The following is a 14,365-nucleotide window of genomic DNA, read 5'->3' as shown; positions in this document are numbered from 1 at the left end:
CTACAAAACACCACTTAAAGAGTGATGCAGAACCGTATTTTGACATTTGAGGAGCTTACAACGCTTTTAGCCCAGATTGAGAACTGTTTGAATTCCAGACCCTTGTGCCCTCTAAATTCCGAACCATCTGACTGCAATGCGCTCACCCCAGCTCATTTCTTGATTGGGGAACCTACTCTATGTGTTCCGGAAGAAGATTTACTGGATGTCAACATTGATCGACTAAATAGATGGAAAACCGTCGAAAAGCTGAAGCAACATTTTTGGCGACGTTGGTGTAACGAATGGCTGTGTCGACTTCAAGCTAGGCCCAAATGGCTCAAAATAACTGAAAACCCTAAAATTGGTGATTTAGTGGTCGTATTTGATGAACGAGGTGCCCCTGGAGAATGGCCGCTTGCCCGAATCCAAGATATTCATCCCGGCAAAGATGGTTGTGTAAGGGTGGTCACTCTATTTTCAAACAGAAAAACATTTAAACGCCCAATGTCTAAAGTTGCCCTGTTACCTACAAATGATAGCTTTAATGCCGAAGAAAATGATTACAACTTTAAACTACATGGTGATGATGATTCTTCCTCGGTTTAAGCACTGTCGTCCTTAGTGGGGGAGAATGTTGGTGAACAACTTTAATATTTATATTTTGTATTATTTTATTTGCATTAATTTGTTATTTTTCTCTTTAACAATTTAAGTTATTTTTTTTTTTGAATTTCATTGCTTGTGTGAACAATGCACAAAAAAGCTTACGCACTTTTTTGTTTAATTTTGGTAGTTCTATGCAGATTTACTTAAATGAGATTTATTTTCTCTCATTAAAGTAAATGCAGTAAAAGAAGTGCGAAAAATACTGGTTTTTTGCTACGCACTTTTTACCATATTCGCATGTATGTAAATATGTATGTTATATGCGTAAGCTATATTTAAATATTGATACGCACTTTTTTGGCTCTTTTTAAATTGAAATTATTATTAAAACTTCACTTGCTTTTACTGCCTCGCTGCGAACAGAAGATTTTTCATACATTTAATTATATTTAATTAGTTTTCAAATATTTAATAAAATTAAATAACGGTTTAAATAAATACCCTACATAAGAGTTTAAGGATTTTTATTCCGTTTAAATAAAAAATATTGAAAATTATTTTAACTTAGAAAAGTTAAAATCTCGTACACACATCAAACAGCAGCAGAGGGATTTTTTTCTTGATTTAAAAGAAAGAGTATTTAAAGTTGCCATTAGAAAGGATATAAAATTGACTTACCAGAAAATTTGCATGAAGAGATAATTATAAAACCTAGTTTTTCACAGCAAGAATCAGGAAAAGTTAAAACAATGTCGCAAACAGTAGTGGAATTTTTGAATTCAGCCTCAAAGCTAATTACAGAATTTGATGGAAAATCTGAAAACTTACGATCTTTTCTTGATTCATTGGCTTTGGTCTACTTAATAAAGGGAAGCCACGAATCCACAGCAGTGTCTCTTATAAAAACTAAACTAAAAGAACTGCTAGAAATTTAATTAACAATGAAGCGACCATAGCAGAAATTGTTGGCAAATGGAATGGTACTGTTAAGGGAGAATCGGTGGAAGTATTATCAGCAAAAATAATGAACATAAGACAAAATAATAAAACAGCAAATGCATATTGTACAGAGATAGAAAATCTTACAAAATCATTAGAAAACGCGTATATGTCGGATGGCTTGTCTTGCGAATTGGCAAGCAAATATTCAACGCAGGTTGCCGTAAAGGCACTTACTAAAAACTGCACAATTGATAAGGTAAAACTTATCATGGAAGCAGGACAATTTAACAGTATGAACGAAGTTGTTAGTAAGTTTGTAAACATTTGAACGAGGCAACAGGACAACAAAACGCCGTACTGTATTATGGACAAAGACAGAATAATTATGATTGAAAAAAAATTACAATAGAAGTAACAATAACTTTGTAGACAACCACGGCTTTAGAAATCCGAACAGAAATGGATTTAGAAATAATAATAACAATTATAACAACAGTAACAGATTGCAGCGAGAATCTATCTGACAGCGATTCGGAAAACCAGAACGCTCCCCTAGGATTAGAACAGTAAATAAAAAGGTGTACAATCTTAACCTCAACTTAAGCATTTTCATAAAACGACAGATAAATCAAACTAAAGAATTAATAACATTGCTAGTAGACACAGGTGCAGACATATCCTTGCTAAAACTCCAGTATGCCTTTAAAAAATTAAATACTAAACATATAACAACATTAAGTGGAATAGGTGAAGGCAAAATTACATCCCTTGGTACGATATTTTTTGATCTAAGATACACGCAGTTTTTGATTCCTCATCACTTTCACGTAGTGAAAGATGAATTCCCGATACCATGTGACGGTATTATAGGAATGGATTTCATTAAAAAATATAACTGCATTCTTGAATTTAGCCAAGATCATGATTCTTTTATTTTAAGGCCTGAAAACATTCCACAGCAGATAGAAGTACCAATTATATCTGCTCACAGCGATATTACTTTGCCAGCCAGAGCAGAGGTCGTTCGTCAAGTGAAATTCACTCATGCTGAACAAGAAATATTGGTTCCAAATCAGGAGCCCCAAGAAGGTGTATTTATAGCTAACACATTGGTTAAAACTGACAAAGCTTTTATTAGGATTTTAAATACCAATAATTGTCCTGTAGTATTAAAGCAATCTAATATAAAAACAGAAAATTTTATTGATTATGATATAGTCACAAATAATAACATAAACAATGGCAAAAGAAGATCAGAAATAATGAAAATTTTAAAGAAACAATTTGAAAAAACATTAACTAATCTTTATTCTGATTATAGTGATATTTTTGGATTAGAAACGGAAACTATAACAATAAACAATTTTTATAAACAAAAGTTGAGAGTAAAAGACAGAACTCCGATATATATAAAAAATTATCGTATACCACATGTACACAAAGAAGAGATAGATAGACAAGTTAAAAAACTTATAGATGATAAAATTATTGAACCATCTTACTCTGAATATAATAGTCCAATACTATTGGTTCCAAAGAAATCTCTTCCTAATTCCGATAAAAAGAGATGGAGACTAGTGGTCGATTATAGGCAAATTAATAAAAAACTCGTAGCGGATAAATACCCAATACCAAGAATTGATGATATCTTGGATCAACTTGGCAGAGCAAAATATTTTTCCTGTTTGGATTTGATGTCAGGTTTTCATCAAATAGGTTTAGAAAGGGATTCTAGAGATCTTACGTCTTTCTCAACTAGTAATGGATCATACAGATTTACTAGATTACCTTATGGTTTAAAAATAGCCCCAAATTCATTCCAAAGAATGATGACAATTGCTTTCAGCGGTCTAAGGCCCGACCAAGCTTTCTTGTATATGGACGATTTAGTAGTACTAGGTTGTTCCGAATTATGTAGGAAATATAATCTCAAGTTGCACCCTGAGAAATGTACGTTCTTCAGGAAAGAGGTAACATATCTGGGACATAAATGTACAGATAAAGGAATACTCCCAGACGATAGCAAATATAGCGCAGTTGAAAACTATCCAACACCAAAAAACGCTGACGAGGCAAGACGATTTGTAGACTTTTGCAACTATTATAGAAGATTCATTAAAAATTTTTCCGATTATTCAAGACATTTGACACGGTTGTCGAAGAAAAATGTTGAATTCAAATGGAATGAGGCTTGTGATTTGGCTCTTAAACATCTAAAAAAGGCATTAATGAGTCCAACATTGCTTCAGTACCCAGATTTTTCAAAAGAATTTTGTATAACAACCGATGCAAGCAAACAAGCTTGTGGCGCCGTTCTAACACAAGAACACAATGGAAAGCATCTTCCAGTCGCATATGCTTCAAAAGTATTTACAAAGGGCGAAAGCAATAAATCAACTATAGAACAGGAGTAAACAGCCATACACTGGGCTATTATGCATTTTAGACCGTACATATATGGAAAACATTGCTTAGTCCGCACTGATCACAGACCATTATCTTATTTATTTTCTATGAAAAATCCAAGTTCAAAATTAACAAGAATGAGACTTGATTTAGAGGAATATGATTTTACAGTTGAATATCTTAGGGGAAAATATAATTATGTTGCTGACGCATTATCGCGTATAACCATAGATGATTTGAAAGAAATGAACAATAAAAATAACAATGTATACAAAATAACAACACGATCAATGGCAAAAGAGTCACTTGAAAAATCTCCAGTTACATTAAACAAAAAGCATTTAGAAAATAAACATGAGAAGCCCAATGTATTTAACCCAATTATGAATTCTGACGTCAGAAAATTTTGCAAGCTAAAAATTGACCCACATACATTTTATATTAAACGTGGTAAAACGAAACTTGCATGTATGAAAATAAATGAATTGTTTATCAATGGGAAATTTGACTTAGGACAATTTTTCCCATGGCTCGAAGAAGTGGCCGGTAAACTAAAAATTAATAAATTACAAGTGGCGAGAAAATTTTCGAATTTGTCTCTATTAATGAATTTAAGGAAATGGGCAATAAATTATTAAAAGTATTGAAAGTAGCGCTACTTAATGAGGTGATCCACGTAACAAATGCTAAGTTAATAACAGAAATAATGAAACGATATCATGATGATCCAGCGGAGGGCGGACATTCAAGTGTTTCAAGAACTCTTAGTAAAATAAAAAGATACTATTTCTCGAATAACATGACTCGTGGTATTACGAAATATGTTAAAGTGTGCCAAAAATGCCAGTCGGCTAAAATTACAAAACACACAAAAATGCCATTGACTTTGACAAATACACCAGCTAAACCATTTGATACGGTAATAGTGGACACTATAGGTCCACTACCAAAATCATATAACGAAAATTCATATGCTGTCACAATAATATGCGACATGACAAAATATCTTGTAACGGTACCTATTCAAGATAAAAGCGCAAAATCAGTTGCGAAAGCCATATTTGAACATTTTATTCTTACTTATGGACCGATGAAGACGTTCATTACGACATGGGTACAGAGTACAAAAATTCGGTGCTTAATGAATTATGTAACCTTTTGAAGATAGAAAATATTACATCGACTGCTCATCATCACCAGACGCTAGGAACTATAGAAAGAAGTCATAGAACATTCAACGAATATGTAAGATCATACATATCCGTTGACAAAAGCGATTGGGATGAATGGCTCAGGTATTTCACTTACTGTTTCAATACCACGCCATCTACGGTGCATGATTATTGCCCTTATGAGTTGGTTTTCGGTAAGACTCCTAATGGGTTTCAACAATTTGATAAGGTTCATACAATATCACCTTTATATAATGTAGAAGATTATGCTAAGGAAGTTAGATATAGGTTAGAAATAGCACATAAGAGAGCACGAGAAATAATTGATAGGTATAAGTTAAAACAGAAATTAAATTATGATAAGACATTGTTAGATTATAAATTAAAAGTGGGAGATTTAGTTTCAGTTAAAAATGTAGTAGGTCACAAATTAGATCCACAATATAAAGGACCTTACGAAATTAAAAACATAGACTTAAGAAATAATGTAACTATAGTAGATAAGAAAAATAAAAAAGAGCAAATAGTTCATAAGAATATACTTAAGATTTTCAACAAATAATATAATTAACATTATCCTTAGTAACATATGCGCATGTGTTTAACGTTCATTACGACATGGGTACAGAGTACAAAAATTCGGTGCTTAATGAATTATGTAACCTTTTGAAGATAGAAAATATTACATCGACTGCTCATCATCACCAGACGCTAGGAACTATAGAAAGAAGTCATAGAACATTCAACGAATATGTAAGATCATACATATCCGTTGACAAAAGCGATTGGGATGAATGGCTCAGGTATTTCACTTACTGTTTCAATACCACGCCATCTACGGTGCATGATTATTGCCCTTATGAGTTGGTTTTCGGTAAGACTCCTAATGGGTTTCAACAATTTGATAAGGTTCATACAATATCACCTTTATATAATGTAGAAGATTATGCTAAGGAAGTTAGATATAGGTTAGAAATAGCACATAAGAGAGCACGAGAAATAATTGATAGGTATAAGTTAAAACAGAAATTAAATTATGATAAGACATTGTTAGATTATAAATTAAAAGTGGGAGATTTAGTTTCAGTTAAAAATGTAGTAGGTCACAAATTAGATCCACAATATAAAGGACCTTACGAAATTAAAAACATAGACTTAAGAAATAATGTAACTATAGTAGATAAGAAAAATAAAAAAGAGCAAATAGTTCATAAGAATATACTTAAGATTTTCAACAAATAATATAATTAACATTATCCTTAGTAACATATGCGCATGTGTTTAAGTAATAAATAAGATGTTTATTCCCATATTTGTAATAAAATTAATTATTAAGATTATAGTAATAATTTGTTAAAGAATGTCCATACATTTAAAAAAGGGTATGAACATTCTTCCGTAAAAGGGAGGTGTAGCATAAAACATGTATAGCTTATGCCGACAGAATATTGAAAAAGCAATTAAAAATAATATCATATTACAAAGTCGATTAAACAGTCAATACTTTAAATATTTTACTGATCATGGCTTTGTTTGTATGTATTTCTTGCGTTCAATGTTCTGTCATTGTTACACTATCCACTTTATGAATAATGCTGTGTAAGCAATTAATTACTATATAATCTAAGAACTTTTTCAATAAAGACACACTTCGCTTAACACAAGAGAGCTGTAATTTAGCTCTTGCGAAGAATACATATTGAACTTATCATCTTTTAATTGAATAGCTCTATAGTGTCTTAACTCTTTTATTAATAAAATAAAATTTTCTTTAAGAACATATAACAATTTTATAGTTTTCTAAAAGGTATCATTACGCAGAACGCTTTGGCGTAAAAAACTTGTCCTATTTTTTGAAAATGTTGCTACTGCGTCCTTCGGAATATGACCTATTTTTTATCAAAACTTCAACTTTAGGCGACAAGTTCTAAAATCCCAAAGCTGAGATCAGAAAACTGAAAGCAGTTTTGGAAACCTAAATATGTTTTCTATTTACTCCAAAAGTATTTTCCCAGCCCTGAAAGAAATGTGGACCCTATGGGCAAAAATGTAAAAATCCCATTTTTGGGAGTTTTATTCCTATTTTTGAGAATTGCGGGATGCCCTTTGATCTTTTCAATTTTTTTTGCATTTTCTAATTTGAAATGACAAATTTTACATGCGTTGAAGATTTCATTGAATTTTGTTCATAAATAAAGATTTTGTCATATACTACATATTTGTTAAATTTCTAGAACTATGATTTATATCAAAATTTTAATAGGGTCGCAGATAGCTACAACAATTTAGTCCACATTTATCCCTTAATGTTGTATTTTAGTTAGATATGGAAATTCTCGAGCCTTTACAAAAATTTCAAGCCAATATCTCAATTACATTCAAAAATATGTTCATTTAAACCTGTGTCCTTTAATTTCATCTTTTTCATATTTTAGTATTAAGTATGACAGAACATACATTTGGTGTTGAATAAAATATTTGGACAATTTTTAAAAATTATTTAGTTAATTATTTTATTAAAGACTATAACATTGTATATACAATAAAAAAATACAATTTTATTATGAGCCACGCACAACAACACCTAAATCATCCCACATAAATCACCTTTCCCGCCCACCGAAATATAAAACACAATTTAATACAATATCATCAGTTAGTATAATATCTTTTTTATTTGAACTGTTTATCTTAAACATAATACAATTAATTCTTACAACCTACTTATATAGTTAATTCCTAACACTACTTATTTTCCATAAAATAATCTGTCATATCGGTATACATATCCAGAAGGTAATATAAGTCCTTTAAATCTTCCTCGTTTTGAGATGATAGAGTTTCATAACAAATCCATCTTTTTCGCATAGTTGAAAGAACAGGATCAGAAGATAGAAGTAAACTATTAAAAATATCTTCATTCTGTGATTGCCTGGAGCATTTTCTTAAGCAAAAAAGTTGAACATGCTTAAAATCTCGATTCCTCGCTTCCTGGGCTTCTTCTGTTAACTCTCCAAGTGGAAGAATATTCGATTCAATTATTATTTGACCATGACACAATACTTTGTGTACTGTTGGTGTTAGTTCCCTCCATGGATACAGAGATACAAGTAATTTAGAAATTTCAAACGTATATTCCCCAAATCGATTTCCATTAATTTTATGTTTACTCTTCAGTGCCATTAAAATAGTGTTAACTCTTCGAAGCAACTCCTTTTCGATTCCAGTTATTTTTGAAATAATTTCAAAATCACGAAAAAACCTTCTCGCCGTATTACCGTCATTTGTACTACCTCAACTTGGAAGTGGTTTGTCGATGTTTAAGCCCATCTGAACTTTAAATTCTTCTTGGATTCTGCTTTTTTCCGCAGCTCTCAGTTCTTTCAATTCATCATTATTTTTTGTTGATTTAGTAAGATTCTCTGGCACACTTCTATATTTGAGGTCGTATGCTATGTGTAAAAAGTAATTCAAAAATCGTATTCTGGCATGAAGTGGTGAAATTCCGAAAGACAGGACTTCTTCATTAATACTTCTGCTTTTGTTTATATTTGAGAATTGCGACTTTTTCTCATTACATATTGAGCATCTCCAGAAGGAAGAAGTTTCTGTTATGGCATTGCTGACCTTTCCATCAATCATTGTTAAGCTTAGCTGATATGATATGATAATAGAGAATTCCTTTATTTTTATGCAAATGGGCTCCAGTGCATTTATTTCATCTTTTAAATATTCCACTAAATCATTTATTGTTTTCTTTGACTCCTTTATATATTCAAATCCAATGGGTCTACAAAAATTTTTTGAACCCGGAGTTGTATTGATCCATATATCTTCAAATGAATTTCCGATGTTTGACGATGATGGATTAAGGGAAGATGAACGAATTCGTAATGGCACTAATGATGACATAAATACACTTTTGTAGTCTGCTAATGTCCAGCTTCCGCAAGCTTGTTTGTATTCTGGAAGTGCTGATAAACCGTCACATCCCCACTTACACATTAAGACAACATCACAGTTATGAATTTTCCCTAGTTGGTCTTCTGAAAAGTCTGACACAATTCTTGATGCTGTGTTTTCGAGCAAAGATGATATATCAATACAAACTTCCACATCATTAACTGCAATAGGTGATGGTAGGATAGTTTGTTTTTTTCTTGGATCGCCTTGTATGATGGTAATATATTGTGTCCTTTTTCATGCAGAGCTTTCCTTAATATTTGGTACTTATTTCGATTGAGACCCAGTTCCAACATAAGCGCTATTGCTTTCTCTTCAGTAAAATTTGATTTTGATGTTGGAGTTGGTATACTTTCCACAATTCGCTTAAGTCATTTTGGTGATGCATTAGGAAGAATAGTTGCAATATGTACGGCATTAATAGGTTGGTTTTCCTTTTTCAGCATTTCGTTAAATGTATCAGCAATTTCCTCATTTGAGATATCAAAAAATGATAAGTAAAGAACGATTTACAGTTATTTAATTAAAAAAGTTGTTAAACATATTAATCAATTGGTAACAATTTTGTATAATTGCTTCACAACATTTGCAATTTTTTTCTGTGTAATTATATCGCTTTTATTTTTACAACCAGTTTTTTGGGGACATTGTTGTGTTCTTAGGTATTTCTAATAAGTTTTCAGCAACAGTTATTGTTGAACTAGTGTTCAATGGAACGTATGAATTCTAGAACTCGTGAAAAATCTTAAAAACAGTAATGTCATTATATAGAAAAGCATTTCAAATAATCAGGAAAAATTTCTAGTACTTGATAAAAAGTTAAACAAAGAATTGAAGTGAAAATAATATTTTTGTTTATAAACCGTTCAAAAGTTATTTTTAAACATGAAAAAATTTAAGCGTACAGGAAACTGTGGACCATTAGTATTGACTCTGTGTACTCAGTTTTTCATAATCAGCTCTTATGCAATTTCAAAAGATGGAATTCCAAATTAATATTAAAAAGTTGGTATTAATATTAATTTCAAATGAAGCTGAGTCCCTCTGCTTCGAAATAAGAATAAGAAAGAATTGGAAATCTTAAAGAAAATTTGTCACAAAAAAGTAGTTAAAAGTTTTTGAGTCGAAAATGAAATCTTTTTATATTTAACTTCTTTTTCGTTTTTCCTCTAAGTGAGACAGGTAAATAATATAGATAGAATGTACAGATTCCAAGCTTTCATTTGATACCAATGTTAGCATTATAAAATACATTCCAAAATTGTAACAGGGTGTATATGTATTATTGTTAAAAGCAATAATAACATCTAGGGTCCTTTTATTCGAATAACCGAATAATTTTTAATTACCCGATTATAAACCGGCTAACATAAAACCTCAAATAATTATTTGTCGAATAAACCGAATAAGACAAAAACCTGAATAATTGAATTGAATACATACATACATACATACATACATACATACATACATACATACATACATACATACATACATACATACATACATACATACATACATACATACATACATACATACATACATACATACATACATACATACATACATACAAAGAATTGGAGTCAGCCAAGTGGTAAGATATAAATGGAATTAAAATTTAAAAATTCCAAGTGTCTACTCTCTAAAATACTATGGGACAAAAATGTAACGATTGACCCGAAAGATATAAATTTGAGTGAGATGGTGGCATATTAGTAGAAAGTAATAATCATTTCTCCAAAAGATGGGTAAAATAACTACTTTCGGAAGTACAAAAAAAAAACACTTTTAAGAGTATAATCTCTAGGTTACTTGAGGACAATAAAGAGACGACTGTCTCCGCGAGATTGTCGATTGTCTTCATTCTCGATTACAAAGGGTACGTTCGTTTCGAATGACCCTAAACATACGAATTACAATCATCCAGGTGGTTTACTATTAGTTGAAACATACAAAAAGAAAGACAAAAAAAAAAAACATAATAAATAACTCAATAAAACCAACCTTCATCCAATATACGAACAGAATTCAAAAAAAGAAAACAAAATACATAACTCAATGAAGCCAACAGCATCCAAACAAAATACACAGGGTAATAAAACTACCCAGTAATTTGGCGGGACAGTCCTAAACTAACCACTTGACATACCACTTATGGTGATCCCTAGACACGTGACCAACCATTTTAACATGGGCTTGTCCTACGAGGAAGTCAATCGTCACTCTACTGTCTACAATGATACTGTCAAAGAAGTAGTTGATAGTAGTCAATAAATTTAATCTCCAAAAGAGTTCTTGGAAGTCAGTCACATTACTCTTTTACTAGTTATTGATGTTTCCCAGGGGTAAGTCAAGTGTCCCCAAGTAGCTTACCCAATGGACAGGTATTGCAGTTGGGTTAAATATTCATCATAACCATAAAAATAAAAAAACACTTTTAAAAAATAAACTTTTGTTTCTAGATTAAATAGATATTAAAATAAATATTTTTAATATTGCTGCATTTGTATTTTCAGTAACTCTGAAAGAATAGAAATTGTTATATTAAATTTTATTAAAGAAGTTTTTTTTTCGTAATCTGTGCTAAAGTTTTTTGTTTTAACTCGTCTTAAATAAATTCACTCTTTCAAATTGTAAACATTTCTTATTTAAATTTTAATATTTTTTAATTAAATAAAATAAAAACATTTTATTTTAAAATTCACACAGCAAAAGTTTTCTCGTGAACTGTCTTAAACTATTTATTAAGGTCAACTGATATAAAAATAAAATAACTTAAAAAGTGATTCATTGTCTTTGCACTTAGACAAAACCGATCAAGTTTTTTTTCTTTTTCTCTTCACCTTCAATTCTTAAGTTTATTAAGTATCCCTGCCACTCTCTTGCTTTCTTCGTGCACTATAAACTGGCGACTGTCTTCGCTCCGAAGTACGAAGAGTACTTTCGTAAGATATATAAATTCATATAGGTTAGTGGAAAATATTAATTATGTCTTCAATAGATGTGTCAAATATATACATTCTCTATATTTTGTATAATGCACAGTGTGGCAGAATGGAAATTTTTTGGAAATGAATCTTGCATTTCTAAACGGCTGATCCGATCGGGATAAAATTTGGCGTGAGCGTAGCCAAGGAGTATTCGAGTTTAAGTTTTGAAGATGAACCCCGCTGTGGCGGCTCAAAGTAGGGTACCTATGACATGTAAAATTTTTAAACTCGTGCCATTTTTTTGTTTTTCACCCAATTTTTATATTTTCTGAAAGCGCTCGACGAGATCTTGAAAAAACATGCTTGGACATACTACTTATCTCTTATAATGTCCGAGTTATAGGCATTTAAAAATTAAGTGATACAAAATTTACCATACCTTGGTCCGCCTTTTTTTGAATAGACAACAAAATTTCCAATAATATACAAAAAATTTCAGATCAATATCATTTACAAATACAAAAATATACGTTTTTTAATTTAAAAATTCAAAAAATTTTAGATTTTTGCCGTTTTTTTGCCCAAAATGTGTCTTAACTCTTTTATTAATAAAATAAAATTTTCTTTAAGAACATATAACAATTTTATAGTTTTCTAAAAGGTATCTTTACGCAGAACCCTTTGGCGTAAAAAACTTGTCCTATTTTTTGAAAATGTTGCCACTGCGTTCTTCCGAATATAACCTATTTTTTATCAAAACTTCAACTTTGGGCGACATGTTCTAAAATCCCAAAGCTGAAAGCAGTTTTGGAAACCTCAATATGTTTTCTATTTACTCCAAAAGTATTTTCCCAGCCCTGAAAGAAATGTGGACCCTATTCCTATTTTTGGGAATTGCGGGATGCCCTTTGACCTTTTCAATTTTTTTTTGCATATTCTTATTTGAAATGACAAATTTAACAAGCGTTGAAGATTTCATTGAGTTTTGTTCATAAATAAAGATTTTGTTATATATTGCATATTTGTTAAATTTCTAAAACTTTGATTTATATCAAAATTTTAATAGGGTCGCAGATAGCTACAACAATTTAGTCCATATTTATCCCTTAATATCTTCTTTTAGTTAGATATGAAAATTCTCGACCCTTTACAAAAAAATTCAAGCCAATATCTCAATTACATTCAAAAATATGTTCATTTAAACCTGTATCCTTTAATTTCATATTTTTCATATTTTAGTATTAAATATGACAGAACATGTTTAAATCTTATATTAACCTATTTTCTATTTGTTTGCTTATCCTTGTAATTGAAAGGTCCTATTATGCTTAAATTTTCAGAAATTTATAACTATTTTTTACCTAAATTTTTTCGACGGATCACTTCGTTCTGTTTCGTTTATGATCATATAGGTAAAAATATACAGGTAATGATAATTTCGATTCATTCACTAATAAGAAATATCAATGACTGAATTACAGGTTATAGTAATATAGTCCTAAATGTTAATAGGTAGACAGTTCGTAATTTTTTACTTTGGAATACCTGTATCGGAAATGACAAGAATTGGTATATAAGTAAACTTCTCAGATTTTAAGTACCATATTTAATAAATCTACAATGAAGATTACATTAAAGCAGACGTCGGCGCTAGTATTGTTCTGACAACGAAGATTTTCGGCAAATTACATGTACACAACACGATCGCATACGAACCTCTAAACAAGAGCATCAAAAATACAAATATTTTATTTAGTTGCTTTACAGCATTCAACAAAGCACGTTGATGTCGCTTTGTTAAAGAAATTGCAAACACAACTTGCAAAAGCAAGAGCATAATTTATAAAAACAACGTACACTCTAAATAATTTTCTAGAATACATAACAATGAAAGTAAATAAGTTAATCTTGTTTCATACTTTTTTTGTACATTTTAATTAGAAATGTTGTTTCTATGTGAAGAAATTATCATTCTTGAGTACATTGATTACACATTGTTTATAAATATTCGCATTTTACAGTAATGCAATTTAATCTTCAAAATTAAAAATAACCAAATATTTTTTTCAGTGCAATTTCAATGAAAAAATGTCAATAGTGTGTGTGTAGTGGTTATTTTTTTGTATCTGCCTCTCTATCCGCCGGTATATGCATTAAAGTACGAAGAGTTGTGTTCCGTTTTATGGAGTGTATCTTCAAAAGGGCCAGAAAGAATTGAAGACATTTCAAATTATATAAAAACTACATATAGTAGAAACCATTACCTATTGCTGTTAATGATGTGGAAGCTTGTATTGATATATCATCTTTGCTCGAAAACACAGCATCAAGAATTGTGTAAGACTTTTCAGAAGACCAACTAAG

The sequence above is a fragment of the Lucilia cuprina genome, chromosome 4 (assembly GCF_022045245.1).
Source record: "Lucilia cuprina isolate Lc7/37 chromosome 4, ASM2204524v1, whole genome shotgun sequence".
Taxonomy (NCBI): domain Eukaryota; kingdom Metazoa; phylum Arthropoda; class Insecta; order Diptera; family Calliphoridae; genus Lucilia; species Lucilia cuprina.
The sequence above is the reverse complement of the archived record's forward strand: the minus strand, read 5'-3'. Positions refer to the sequence as shown.